Genomic DNA, 16,358 nt, shown 5'->3' on the forward strand with positions numbered 1-16,358 from the left:
AGAGTGGCGTATTAAATTATATTATTGAATCCATGATAAACTGTCTAGATGTGAAACTGGTGTTAGGAGAATATCCTTTTTCTTATAAGACGCCGGCTGAAGCATTGCATTTGGAATGAGGAATCATGAAGTCTGCAGTTTATTTCCAATAGTTTCAGAAAAAAGTATATATGTATACACATGCTGAAAGAGATAAAATTAATATGGCAAATGTCAAGAACTCAAGTCTAAGTGATATGTAAACCAATGTTTAGTGTTGATATTTTAAATTTTTCTTGCTTTGAAATTTTCAGAATATTCAGTTGGGTGTAAAAAAACCTTCTGGATGTAGAAAGAAGAGGTGGAATCAAGGAAGAAAGTGGTCGTCAGATCTGGTAAGTATCAGGTATCGTGTCAGTCATTTCACAACTATTGCCTCATAAATATCCCCACAATAAGCTTTTCAATAGATATTGTTATTCTTTTTTTTTTAACAAATGAAGCTATGGTGGCTCAGAGATGTCACAGGACTTACCTAAAATCAAGGATTTTTGTACAGGTGGAACCTGGATTCAAAACCAATTTTTTCAGGCATCCAGACTTTCCCTCTTCCATTTAATAACACCCGGGCCAAAGACCTTCTCTAGGCAGTTCCAGACAAGGTTTCCACACTCAGCACAACAGTCAGAAGCCCAGGATACCCAGAGACTCTAAAGTTCTAAGAACCACGACCTTCTCCATTTGCAGTTTGACCTCTGTTGGACATCTGTTACAGTCGGGAGTTGCTTAATGGCAGGAATATGTTCTGAGAAATGCGTCTTTAAATATGTTCTGAGAAATGCGTCTTTAGACGATACCATTGTTGTGCCAACATCATGGATTTCTTACACAAACCTATTGCTTCAAGGCTACAAACCTGTACAGCCTGTTACTGTACTGAATGCTGGAGGCAACTGTAACACAATGGTAAGTATTTATGTATCTGGATAGATCTAAACAGAAAAAGTAAAGTAAAAATACAGTCTGAAAGATAAAAAGCAGCACACCTGTGTAGGGCTCTGACCATGAACGGAGCTTGCAGGATGGAATTTGCTCCGGGTGAGTCAGTGACTTGGTGGGGAGTGAATGTGAAAGCATAGGGCATAGCTGTGACTCCTATGGACTTTACAAAACTGCACACTTAGACCACACACTACATTTATTTTAAAATGTTTTTAAATATTAAGGTTAATAAGTCAACCTCAGCTTACTATGACTATTTCATGTAGTTTTAAGTTTTCAAACATTTTTACTCTTTTGTAATAACACGTAGCTTAACACACAAATGCTTTGCACAGGTGCACAAAAATACTTTCTTTATATCCTTATTCTATAAGCTTGTTTATATTTTTGCATTTCTTATTTTTTAAAGTTTTTTGTTAAAAACTAAGACACAGACACACACATTAGCCTAGGCCTGTGCAGAGTCAGGCTCATCAACATCACCATCTTTCACTTCCACAACCTTTCCCACTGGAAGGTCTTCAAGGGCAATAGCACATGGAGCTGTCATCTCCTGTGATAACCATGCCTTCCTCTACCTGAAGGACCTGCCTGAGATTGTTTGATATTTTTAGTTTTTAAAAATATAAGTAGAAGGAAGACACTCTAAAATAATAATCAAAAGTAAAGTAGAGCAAATACATAAGCCAGTAACATTGTTCTTTCTTATCAAGTATTCAGTACTGTCCATAATTCCGTGTTCTGACTTAGACGACTGGCAGTGCAGGTGATGTGACTCACACCAGCATCACCACTAACCATACAATGTTATGATGGCTACAGTGTCACTAGGCCATAGAAAGGTTTCAACTCCACTGCAATTTTAGGAGACCATGAGTTATACATGTGGTCCATCACTGGCCAAAGGGTCATTATGAGGTGCATAGCTGCATGTTGTCATGCTACTGCTTCAAAAGGAAAAGCTGCAATACCACCAAACTCAGGGTGAAACTAAGTAAAAACACTGCTTCAAATAACTGAAAATATTTCAGCTTTTCTATCCTAAAGTTACTCCAAGTGCCTCAAATGTTTCTCATAATATAGTTTAAGGAATTCTAAACATTTATTTAAATATTGTTTTTATTGAAATATGTTTCAGACACCATCAAATTCATCTCTTTATACGTTCAATACCTTTTAGAATATTCACAGAATTGTATAACTATCACTTACAGTCAAATTTTAGAACATTTTCATCATTCCAAAAAATTACGTCCCATTTCCTCTCAAACCCCTCCATACTCTGGCAACTGCTAACCTACCATCCGACTCTATGATTACCATTTCCCTGTTCTGGACATTTCAGATAAATGGAATTGTGCAATATGTGGTCCTTTGTGACTTATTTCACTTAGCATTGTGTTTTCAAGATTCTTCCACGTTCTAGCATGTATTAGCATTTCTTCTTACTGCTGAATAATATTTCCTTGTTTGAATATGCCATACTTTGTTCATCCATTCATCAGTTAATGAACATTTGGATTGTTCCCACTTGGGGGTTATTATGAATAATGCTATTATGAATAAGCAGCCATATACAAATTTGTATATGGATGTGGGTGTTTTACTCTCTTGGCCATACATCTAGAAGTGGGATTTCTGGGTCGTACGGTAATTCTGAATTTAACTTTTCAGAGAACTGTCAAACATTTTTCCACACTGATGCTACCATTTTACATTTCCACAAGCAATATGTGAGGCTCTCAATTTCTCTACATCCTTGCTGACACTTGGTGATTACAGTCAGCTTAGTGGCTGTTTGGTTCCATCCATCCAACTGGATGGGGGTGATGTAGTGTCTCATTATGGTTTTGATTTGCATTTCCCTAGTGACTAATGGTATGCATCGTTTCATGTGATTCTTGGCCATGTGGATGATGTCTTTAGAAGAATGTATATTCAAGGTGTTTCCCATTTTAAATTTGGGTTGACTTTATTATTATTTTTACTATATATGGCCTATAATTTGCCTAAAATCTACTGCCTACTATTTATATAATTATGGGCAAATTACATAAATTCTTGACACCTTTCTCCACCTATCAAAATGAGATCATATTATCAATATCACTGAGTTTTTATGAGGGTTAAATATACAGAAAGCATTTATGGCCAGACACTATGGCTCACACCTGTAATCCCAGCACTTCGGGAGGCCAAGGCAGGCAGATCACTTGAGGTCAAGAGTTCAAGACCAGCCTGGCCAACATGGCGAAATCCCGTCTCTACTAAAACTACAAAAATTAGTTGGGCATGGTGGCGTGCACCTGTAATCCCAGCTACTTGGGAGGCTGAGGCAGGAGAGTCACGTGAAGCCAAAAGGCAGAGGTTGCAGCGAGCCAAGATCACACCACTGCATTCAAGCCTGGGCGACAGAGCGAGATTCCACCTCAAAGAAAACATTTATTTCAGCAACTGAAGCATTATTAGTGTTCAGGAAATGAGACTCAACTCTTTCAGGACTCACTGATTGTAGAAAGTAACCATGGTGCAATCAGGATTCTGCAGTTGGGGATTTTGCAGATAAAAAAGATAATAACTGCTCAAAGTCCTGTCAAAAGGAGTTATGAAATATTTAAATATCTTCATTAAGGGTATTATTAAATATCCCCAGAAGATACATTGAGTTGTGCTGCAGTTACATAAATACAATAAAAACTAGAATAATGTAACTAGGTGGGAAAGTTCACAAAAAAATTCTTAAAAACAAGTTTAAATAATAAACTAATTACTTGACATACATGATTATAAGGTTTTTATATGCATTTTACATGGTTTTGTGATGAACAATCATGCCTGGGGAAGAATGATTAAACATTTTTCTTTAGCAGAACTAGTTTCTTTATTAAGAAGTCAAATATCTTAGGAGGTTTTATTTACTTCTCGGTGAACCAGGAAAAACTTTGAAACCAAGACCTCCATCCATTGTTTAAAGAATTAAATCAATCCTCCAAATGTAGCCCGGCTGTGGATTTGGTAACATTGAGCAAGGGTGAGCCACGTGGAGAGTACTGTATTTATTTTTCACCACATCTCCTTAGATTGAGTGATTGCCTGCGGCTCTCTGTGCTAGTTGTCTGTTCAATGGCCAGTGTTGCTAGGTGAGCTAGATGAAGGTGGCTTCATTGACTGGTATGTCAAGAAACAGTCCACAGAGAAAAGGTGACTCCACGCGCCTTTTCAAAGTTCAGTTGGACCAGGTGGTACCACTTAGTGAGTGATGCTGTGTCCAAGACATCAAAGGGGGAAAGCACAGTCAATGCAGGGAGCGAGCCCCTGAACACACAGCAAATGACAGTGTTTGCTGAGACGTTATTGGCCTTCTTTAAAAATTATAAGGACCATTGTATCACCAGATCATTATATTTAACCCTCTTAATGTTACATATAAAATTTAAAAGAAGCATTTTACATGAATTAACATTGTCCAAATGTAAGTCAGGAAATAAAACTGGCTTACATTTAGAGCATGGCCATGACGTAATTTTTCTTTGCTCTATCTCTGCAAAAATGAATCAGAGGGCACCTTCCATAACACAGGCCCTGACATTCTTCCTTCTGATGAACCTCACACTGTAACACAGGGGAGAGAATCCCAGGACAAAATCCTAATGAAGCACAGATCAAATCAGTTCTCTCTGCTATTAACTGCAAACAATAAAGGTAGGAGGTGGCCTAATCAGCCCCTAATGCAAATGATGTTCCTCCTCTTTTAGATCAATGTCATAGGGAGATAATGATGTTACTCATTTAGCCTCATGCAATCTCTGTCATTGAAAGGAAGAAAACATGATTATGTTCAGTTACCAGGTTAAAAAACGAGGTGCAAAAACATTAAATGCCTGACCTAAGGTCATGAAGTAAATCAGTGTGGCAAATCTCTTAGATGTTCTGACTCTCAAGCCAGGTTTCTTTTTAATATAACATGTTCTGTGTTCTAATATATATTATCTGGAGCGAAGTTGTTTTAAACATTTGGTTAGAAAAAGAATTCAGGCCAGGTGCAATGGCTCACGCCTGTAATCCCAGCACTTTGGGAGGCCAAGGCGGGTGGATCACGAGGTCAAGAGATCAAGACCATCCTGGTCAACATGGTGAAACCCTGTCTCTACTAAAAATACAAAAATTAGTTGGGCATGGTGGCCCATGCCTGTAGTCCCAGCTACTCAGGAGGATGAGGCAGGAGAATTGCTTGAACCCAGGAGGCAGAGGTTGTGGTGAGCCGAGATCGGGCCATTGCACTCCAGCCTGGGTAACAAGAGCGAAACTCTGTCTCAGAAAAAAAAAAAAAGAATTCAAAGATAAGTGTTCTTTCCACTCTTCCTTCTCTTGACAGTATGTTAGAAATATCAGCAGATTAGAAATAGTTCTAGCTCTGTCTCTAACTAGCAGTGGGAGAGGTGAGCTCATCACCTGAATGTGAGCCCTGCTCACACAGTTCTCACCTATAACAAGCTTAGCCTACCAATGTACTAGTTTGAGGAAAAATTTGGTAATATATCTGACATGCTTTGAAAAATATAAAGTACTACTACATTATAAATTCTGATTTATTAATACAACTCGGCTCTTTTCTGAATTCCCATCACTCTTTGTCTATACCTCCCTTAAGGTTCTTCTCGTTTTGCACCTGACGCATTGAAACCACTGGTGTTTGTTATGCAGAATACATTCTCTGATGATAGGAACCGTGAGACTTTTAGACTCATATCTCCGAAGTGTGCTTATTAAATGAATGGAAGTTTTGCCAAAGGACCGGATTCTAACAGAGGCCATTGTCACCATTGATGTGGATGTGACATTCCCAGTGCAGTTGTGCTTCGGGAGAAGAAAAGTATGCTGAACACGAGGGCATCCTGGCAGTGACCCAGATAGATGATAAGGGCATTGTACAGGTCACTTTTTCATGGCTAAAGACGTAGCCTAACTCCTCTGCTATCACCTGTATAGAAATTGTTGTTCCTTCCTCTTAACCCCTTAATAATCCTTAATAATCATGGAGTGAGTTAATGCCTATAGCATGGAAAAAAATATTAAGGATTAATTTTGGGAGAAGCTTCATTGCAAACAGTTTATAGAAAGACAGCTTGCTCGGACACAATTGTTGGTGATGGTATATATGTTAGAATTTATGCTTAAATGTCCACATGCATTCAGATATATGTCAGTACTGAAGGTATTTTACATCAGATATGCCATGTTAGCCCATACTATTGTGTAATGATGTGTATCACTGTGTTCTCAATGTTTTTTAGAAAACTGAATAACATTAGCAATGGGAAAGGAAATAAAACCATAAATGTTTGTTAATTGTTCTTCTCTGATACGGGCATTAATCCGTGTGTGGGTGGGTGGGTATGGGTGTGTGATATTTGTGAGTATGAACTTTATCTTCTGTATACACACCATGCTACTCTCACCTGGTGCTTTGAGATGTGCTTCGACAGACAATGAAGAATTTATGCTAATATATACATTTGACTCAACCCTTTTATAATTAAGGGGCATGAGTTCTCCAGACAACTGACCTGGGTCAGCTGTGACCACTGCAGCTTGTAACCACTGAAAAGCTAAAAACTACTTTGCCCCAAGGTCAAGTTCCTTAACCTCAGCTAAGAATGCCGAGTCTTCGCTGAGCAACGCTGTTCAGCAGTTACAGCAGAAGAGGACCACTCTACGCACCCTGGGTCTATCTTACTTTACATCTGCCATTATATTTCATTGTAAAAGTTCTTTAGTTTAATCATTGTCCCTTTAGAAAAGGGCCCTGTTAACAGCTGCAATCATTTTTTCCAATTACCAGGTTTGGCCTTCAAAAAGAGGGCATTTCAATTTCGTGGTCAAGCACAGGATGCAATTTTATACTTGAAAATAATGGCAACAGCTAGACTGGGACATGGGGTGGATGACATTTCATCTGCCAACGACCCAGCATGTTATGGACTGAACGAGAGCATCTGAAATATGCCCCAGAGTTTCTAGGAAAAATCTAGAACTAGATTTATATTTTGGAAGTGCAGATTAATATATTGAAACAATTATTATCTGACAGACACAACAAATTAGTACTTGGACTTCAGAATAAATGCTGTTGGCAGTAATTATTAAAATGGTAATCGGTGCTGTATAATTCAGGCCACCATTTCCTTCCCTTCCTAAACTTTTGATGAAACATATTATTTTTGATGTCACGGGACTAACAGTGATCTTGAATTTGAACTGACAGCCACTGGCATACTGAAAACTGGCATTCTCTCTTTTAAAGCATCAGCATAAAGTCTTGACAATAAAAGAGAAAGGGATGCACTGAAATTACAAGTTTGTGATTTTAAAACCACAATTTACTATTTTTGAAAGCTCGAATCTTAAAATGATAAAATCCAGTTCTTGATTACTTCAAGTGCCTTCTCAGGAATGACTCCCCTTAATCTGAGGATGAAGAGGGGTCCCAGTGTCACCAAGAAGGCTTTGTCCCTTGGCCATGAGCGCCAGCCCAGGGGCAGAGCCTCATGTCTCAAAGACGGGGTGAGTGATCCCACTGTGGAAAGTGTTCTCTCCCCTCCCTGAGGGTGGCTCGATTTTCATGACTGATTCTCACATTTCTCTTTTACAGTCCACTCTATGTGTCAATAGAGCAGTTCTACTCTTAACAGCAAACTCTAAATGCACATTTAAAAAATCTGATTAAGTAACAAAATGATTAATTAACCAAGTAACATTTCCTGTTTTGTGGCACAATCCGAAATGTGTAGGTTTTAAAAGGCTACAAACCCCATTATGACTATTCATTTCCAAGCTATCATACAAACAACAGAAACCAACAAATCTAGGTCAAAAGCACCTAGAAGCATGCTTTAAAGCACCCACGTGTGCACAGAACCATCCAGAGAGTGCTACGAAGCTGGCTGAAAGCCAGAACCAAAGCGCAATTACCTGATCCTATCCCATCCAACTGTGGGAACAGCCCCTCAGCCAATTACCCTAGAAAAACTGGGATAGGTGTCAGAGAAGGGTATCTGCTAAATTTCTAAGAAACATTTGGTTTTTTAGTGCTTGGCTAGTTGAGTGAACGTGGCAGACACCAAACTGTGCACCTGGAATTTTAAAACTCAGTGTAGTGGCATTTATTAGCCAAAATGATTTGAAATCTAGAGGAAATGCTCCCCAATAATACAAAGCACTTTCACAGATAGATTTTGGCACAAAAATGCTCAATTGTTCAACAATGTTGATTACCTTCAGGCAAAACTAAAGCCGAAATGGATAAGATGACCTGCTGATTCATAGGGTGAGTCACAACAGAGAGAGATACAGCTCTTAGTTCCCTCCTAGGCAAAGCTAACAACCAAGTCTAATTTAATTGTGAAAATGCAGTCCAGTTCATTTGAGAAAACAGCAATCTTTCTTAAGATAACCAGTAACTGATTTTCCAAGTTTGGCATCAGAAGGAGAATTCTCATTTATATGTAGGCAGTTATATTTTCTCTTGTACACATATATATGCATATATGTGTATATTAACTCACATGCACATATTTATTCATTCATCCAACAAATATTTATTACATGCCAGACACTGTTTTAGCTCCCAGAGTTACAAAATAGAATAAAACAAAGTCCCTGTCCCTCAAAGCTGACACTCTCGTGAAAAGAGAAAGTGAGTAAACAGGTACCTAAGTCTACCACACATCAGATGGGAATGTGTTCCATAGAGAAAATCAAGGCAGGGAGAGGAGAATGGGGAGTGCTTGGAGAGCGTGGGTTGCTAATTCATACAGTAGCCAAGGAAGGCCTCTTGAGATAGCATGGGAGCAGAACGAAGTGAGGGTGAGACACACACAGAATTCTAGAGGAAGTGGACTCTAGGCAGTAGGAATAGCCAGTGCAAAGTCCTGAGGCAGGAGCACATTTGGTATGTTGCAAAACACAAGTAGCCCCACAGCTGGGATAAACGAGGTTGGCAGAATGGCAGAAGAATCATCTACGTGAATGCATGTGTGGGATCTATCATTTTGACTGGTTAAACTCTTTGTTTTCTCCCATTTCTTCCCTTCTCCATTTCATCTCCATCATTCTCCAGTGCAGCTCCTGTTACTAACTCAATGTATCTTTCCAAAATAGTCTCTTTGTTCATATGATTATATTGAGACACACATATTCAGACACATAAAAGTTGTATTCTGCCTTTGTTGCACAAAAATGAGATATTTTTCATACTTTTCTCCATGTTGCATTTCTTTTTTTTTTTTTTGAGACAGAGTGTCGCTCTTGTTACCCAGGCTGGAGTGCAATGGCACGATCTCGGCTCACCGCAACCTCCGCCTCCTGGGTTCAGGCAATTCTCCTGCCTCAGCCTCCTGAGTAGCTGGGATTACAGGCACGCGCCACCATGCCCAGCTAATTTTTTGTATTTTTAGTAGAGACGGGGTTTCACCACGTTGACCAGGATGGTCTCGATCTCTCGACCTCGTGATCCACCCGCCTCGGCCTCATGTTGCATTTCTAACTACATCAATCGTATTTTTTGTAAGTCTAAGTCAGATGATAGTTTTATTATTTTCCAAGACCATGTAAAACTTCATGAATTCAAGATATTCTATTTTACACAGTACTCATATTGATGGTCCTTGTTTCTTTCTAGTTACATTTCCTTATAAGATTTATATCATTTCTTTTCACTTAAGTATTTAATCCATCTGGAATTAATTTTTCTATGTGGAGTAAGATAGGGGTTCAATTTAATTATCTTATTGATGGACAGACTGCTGTACCAGCACCACTTACTAAATAACACCGAATGTTACGTTTTCTCTTCTTGCACATTGTTGAATTTTCACAATTAAATTAGATTTGGTCATTAGATTTGCCTAGGAGGGAACCTTCTGGCCCTCTGTTCTATTATACTGTGCTGATTTTCCATGCTGGCTTTATAGTGTTGTAATATTTGGTAGAATCAATCCTTCCTTTGTCTGCTTTATTTCCTACTTTCTTAATCTTTAAATATGTGTTCTTCCTTATCAATTTTAAGATAATTTTCTCCAAATTCATTAAGAAGATTTTCCATTAGAAAGCTAATTGCAATTTAAATTCACAGAGAACCTTTGGAGAACTGACATTTAAGTTTCCTCAACTTTCCCAACCCTAGAGTGTGCTGTGTGTTTCGTGGGCTCAGCTCCTTCTTGTGCCTCCTAACTTAGCAGGCACGTGACTTCCTTGTCAAATCTGTTTCCATTTGGAGAGATTTCTTTTCACTTTGTGAATAAAACATTTCATTTTACATTTTCGTTTCCAAATCTTAATTATTATTGAAAACTATTGGTTTTATGTAAGTATTAAATATTCACTTTACTAAATTTTATTTATTTCTTATTTATTTATTTTTAAAGACAGCCTCCCTCTGTTGCCCAGGCTGGAGTACAGAGGTGCGATCTCTGCTCAGGGCAACTTCTGCCACCTGCCTCCTGGGTTCAAGCAATTTTCCTGCCTCAGCCTTGGGAGTAGCTGGGGTTACAAGCACATGCAATCACACTTGGCTAATTTTTATATTTTTAGTAAGAGACAGGTTTGCCTATTTAGGTTGGCCAGGCTGGAGTCTTGAACTCCTGACCTCAAGTATCAACTCCTGACCACCACCTGGGCTTCCCAAAGTGCTGGCACTGGCTGAGATCCTTGGCTCATGCTTATAATCCCAGCTACTCTGGAAACTGAGGCATCAGAATGACTTGAGCCCAGGAGGCGGAGGTTGCAGTGAGCCAACATCAGGCTACTGCACTCCATCTCAAAAAAGGGCTAGACGCACTGTAATCCCAGAACTTTGGGAGGCTAAGGAAGGTGGATCACCTGAGATCAGGAGTTTGAGACCAGTCTGGCCAACATGGTGAAACCCCATCTCTACTAAATATATATATATATATATATATATATATATATATATATATATATATATATATGAGTGTGTGTGTGTGTCTGTGTGTGTATAAGATATATATATTCTAGGATGATATATATATATATGTGTATACAATGTATATATACACACACACATATATGTTTCTTCCTAAAATAAACCATACTTGGATTTAGAATATTATGCAGTTGGTAATTTGGGGATTCTGCTTCCACATCTTTTATTTTCAATTTTTATTATTTATATTCATCTATAATCTGGTTTATTGTTGCTGTTTTTCAGTGTCTTTATCAGGTTTGGATACTAAAATTAGGCTAGATGATTTTCATTTTTTCCTATAATCTTGACTTATAAATATTAGAGTTCTTTATGGCTTGACCAATTTCAATTTTAAGCCTATCTAGCCTAGTGCTTTTTAAAAATGATAGAATATTAGTCATCCTTCTAATGACTTATTCGGTAAACTATGTTTTGGATTTTTTCTGGGGATCAGTTCTGGAAAATTGTATTTGCTTTATCATCATCTAATTTTAATACATAATTTGATGTAGTAGAGTTGAATTCATTACTGCAAAATATTCACTTATATGTGGAATCTAAACTGCTTATGTTTTTGGTCTTTTATCATTTTTCTTTCCTCATTCCTGACACTTTTAATTTTTGTTGTTTTTTTCCAGTCAAACTTATGAGTGGTTCATCTATATTCATTTTTCCCCAAAATCCTGCTTTTTTTTTTTACTTTCCAGTCAAGTGATTTCAGTGATTTTATATCTTTATTAATTCCCTCTTCCTAGTTTATTTGGATTTAATCTGTTGGTGATTTTTAAAAAATTCTTAGAATAACTATAAAATGTTCCTGTTTTTTTAGTGCAATTATTAGTATAATTTTCTTTGTGTAGAGCTTTTATTATTCCATAGATTTTTAAAATTCAAACTGCAGTGGCAAAAGAACAGGCAACACAAGCAAAAATAGACAAATGGGCTTCTAAAAGCTTCTGCACAGCAAAGGAAACAATTAACAGACTGAAGAGATAACCCACAGACTGGGAGAAAGTATTTGCAAACCATGTATCTGATAAGGGACTAATATCCAAAATATATCCAAGAGGAACTCAAACAACTCAATACCAAGAAAACTACCCAATCAAAAAATGGACAAAAGACCCAAATAGATACTTCCGAAAAGACATGTAATTGACCAACAGATATATCAAAAAATGCTCATCACTAACCACAGGAAAATACAACTCAATACTATCTGCCAAGTAGAATGAATGGCTGTTATCCAAAAGACGAAACATAACAAGTATCGACAAGGGTGTGGGTACTGTTGGTGGGAATGTAAATTGATGTAGCCATTAGGAAAAACAGTAAGGAGGTTCCTCAAAAAATATGTATATATATATATATAATTCCCATATAATCCAACAATACCACTCCTGGCTATATATCCAAAGGAATTGAAATCAGTATGTCAAAGAGGTATTTGCACTCCAGCATACTGCAGTGTTATTCACAATAGCTAAGATACAGAAGCAACCCAGCTGCCCGTTTTCAGATGAATGGATAATGAAAATACATATGTACACAATGGAATACTACTCAGCCTTTAAAAGGAAGGAAATTCTGTCATTTGTAACAACATTGATGAACTCAAAGAACATTATGTTAAGTGAAATAAGCCAAGCATGGAAAGACAAATACTGCACAATCTCACTTATATATGGAATCTAAGAAAATTGAACCCATAGAAGAGAGGGGAATAGTGGTTTTCAGAGGTTGGGGAAGGGGAAGAATGGGGAAAGGGGAGATGTGGATCAAAGGGTACAAGGTTTCGGTTAGGAGGAATGAGCTTTAGTGATCTATTGCACAGAATGATGACTGTAACAAACAGTAATGTATTAAATACTACAAAATTGCTAAGAGAGAAGATTTTAAATGTTCTCATCACAAAACATGAAAATTATGAGAGGCTATGCATGTTAATTAGCTTTAATCATTCCACATTGTAAGTATATAGCAAAATATCATGGCATAGCCCACAAAGATGTATAATTTTGGCTTGTCAATTTAAAATAAAATTTTATAAAACTTTTTTTTAATTGAGGGAAAATTTACATACACTAAATGTAAGATGGTAAGTGATCAGTTAAATAAGTTTTGACAATTATAGACACCCATATAACTCTACCCCAAATCAGCATACAGCACTTAAACCCCACAAGGGTTCTCCATATCCTTCCTGGCCAATCCCTCACTGCACCTCACCATGTGCAAATAATGCACGATTCTTTTGCTCCTTAGCTAATCTGGGTTCTTGTCTCACAACCAGGAAGAATTAGACAGACACACTGAAGGGTGAGGAGGCTGGAATGTATTAAGAGAAAAGAAAGCTCTCAGCAGAGAGAGGTGGGGGGTTCGGTAAGCAGGTTTACACCTCCTAAATTAAATAACAGGGCAATCACACATGAGTTGAAGAGGCCAGGCTCCTCCCCTGCGTAAGGCACAAATTTCTGGTGGCTCTGCCCCATTCCCCCAGTCCATGTTGGTCTTCAATATGCTGTGGGCATGCCCAGGAAAGCCTCCTGTGCAGATTCCCTTATCTGCACAAAACATCTGGTATAAACATTTGTAGGGCAGGTTGAAGGTTCTCCAGGTACCCTTCTCTATCTGCCTAGGCCTTTGTCTCCTGCCTCTACCACAACCACTGCTCTGATTTTTGTCACTATAGATTAATGTTACCTGTCTAGGAATTTGTAGAAATAGGTTCACATAGAACACATTTTTTTTTTCTGACTTTTGATCAATGTCATGTTTTTGAGATTTTCCTGTGTCAAAACTTCTCAGCTTTTATTGATGAGTACTGTTCCACTATATGAAGAGATCTCAATTTGTTTATCCATTATCCTATTGATAGTTATTTGGGTTGTTTTCGGTTTGAGGCCACAATAAACAAGGCTGCTATAAGAATTTTTCAAACAAGTTTTTAATACACATGAATGTGTACTACTCTTGAGCAAATACTTCTGTTAGCAGAATTTCTAGGTCATGGTTTAAATTATGTTTAATTTGATAAGAAAATATCAAAACATTTTCCTAAAGTGTTTGGACCTTTTTATAATGTCTAAGAGTACCCACAATTGAGAGTACCCACAATAGTGCTGTCAATCTTTTTGATTTTAGCTATTCTAGCTGATGTGGAATTTTATCTCATTATTGTACTAATTTACAATTCCTTGGAGACTAACTGTTGAGCATGTTCCCATGTATTTATTGGACATTCATTTTTTTTGGAAAATGTGTTCATATCTTTTGAATATCAATTAACTGTATGTTGTAGATCTATCAGCTCTCTATTCTCCACCACTGATGTATGCGTCTCTCCCTACACAAATATGATACACTCTTGATTACTGTAGCTTCAAAGCAAATCTTGAAATCATGCAGTAAGTCCTCTAACTTTGTTCTTTTTTAGAATTATTTTGGCTGTTCAAGATCCTTTGCATTTTCATAAAACATTTCAGCATGAGCTTACCAATTTCTTTATAAATGTCTATGATTTTATAGAGATTGAGTTGAATCTATAAATCAATTTAGGAAGCATGGATATATTAACATTGAAACCTTCAATCATAAATACAGTAGCATATATCTATTTGATTAAAATTTTAATATATCTCGGCAATGTTTTTCTTTATAAATAGAGATCTCCTATCTTTAATTATATTTATTCCTAAATATCCTTAATTTGTTTGTATGGTGTTGGGTTTTTTCCAAATATTTTTTGGAAGTCTATTGAAATGATCATATGGAAGGTAAGTAGTGAACTACAGTGATTTATTTTCATATGTTAACTCAATCAATCAATGTTAAATCATTCCTGAGATAAATCCCTCTTGTCATGATATATCACCTTTTTAAATCTATTGCTGTATTTGATTTGCTAATATCATGTGGATAATGCTAATTTTTATTTGCTAATATTATAGGGACATTGTTATGTAATTTTCATTTCTTATACCTTTGTCAGTTTGGGGTATTGAGGGTATGCTGGCCTCATAAAATACATTTGGAAGTTTTTATTTCTCCTTCATTTTCTGAAAGAGTGTAAGATCAATATTATTTGTTATTTCATAGAACACAGCCCAAAGCCATCTGAGCCCAGAGTTTTCTTTGTGGATAGAGCGCTCATTGAAATAAAATTTCTTTCAGAAATTTGGCTTTTTAAATTTTCTGTTACTTCATAGTCAGTTTTTATATCTTGTGTTTTTCAAGGAGTTTATCCACTTTAGTCCACAAAGTAACTGGCATAAAGTTATTAGCAACAGTTTAATTGTATCATCTTTTTTATTACTGATGTTGGTAATGTGCTACCTATTTTCTTATCAGGTGCCTGACATTTCCCTGGGCAGCACTGAGGACATCTTGACACTCCAAATGAAACACTGTATGCCTTTGCCACCATAAGAAGTCATGAACTCACTAGAGATGCTCACAGCTCCCTGGCCAGGGGACAATGACTATCCGTGACTATTTCTATAGCAGGAGACAGCACCATGCAGCCAACTGTCTTCCCAGGTCTCTGAAATCCTGCATGCTAACAGTACAACCGAGCAAATATTTGAGTGATGAGATATGTGCAAGTTACACTTGAATGGGAAGGCTGTCAGAACTTGGTGAAGTGGAGAGTTCGAGAAATAGGTGGCAGTCTTCCCTTCTTAGGAAAAAAAAAAAAAAAAACCCTCATGTTTTGTGGAGAGAGACTGCCTGCAACCAAAGACTACCGGGCTGGAGGTTAAAAACCAAGAGGGTGAGTTCACAGAAATCCAAACTTGGATAAGGTTAGATGGCCAAGCCCTCTCACCTGCTCCCTTCCATACTCTACAGAGTGTGGCATAGACACAGAAACCAAACAGAAAATAATAGTAATGGCTGGAGAACTACTAATTTACAGTTTCCTGTTGAAACATGGAACACAGCCCTAAAGCTAAAACAGGGTTCTAATCTCTTCCTCTTTGAATTCCAGGCCTACCCACCAGGGTCTGAGACAGAGGTGCCAGGTTGCTGAAGGACAGGGAGCTGCTGGAAAATGCAGCCATGGGCGCTAGGGAGGTCCAAGGTGGGGCAGGAGGAGAACTCTGTGTATCACCAGGAGTCTTACCATGTCCAGATACACACACATTCAGGAGAAAGCCAGGGAAAGAGACTGGCTTTGTGCAAAAATTAATCTAGGCAGTTAGCAGCTTCTTTGCAATGAAAGCAGTAAGATCATCCATTCCTGGGGGCAACGTAATGAAAGAGCAAAACGGAAAATGTTTACTCTAAAACTGCCCCCATCTGCACCCTGACACTCACACCCAGGAGAGCAGAAAAACTTCTGCTTTGTTCATGGAACTGTAAAGATAAGAGAAAGTCTACCCCTAAACACAAA

Source organism: Saimiri boliviensis, chromosome 15, assembly GCF_048565385.1.
Source record: "Saimiri boliviensis isolate mSaiBol1 chromosome 15, mSaiBol1.pri, whole genome shotgun sequence".
NCBI classification, from domain to species: domain Eukaryota; kingdom Metazoa; phylum Chordata; class Mammalia; order Primates; family Cebidae; genus Saimiri; species Saimiri boliviensis.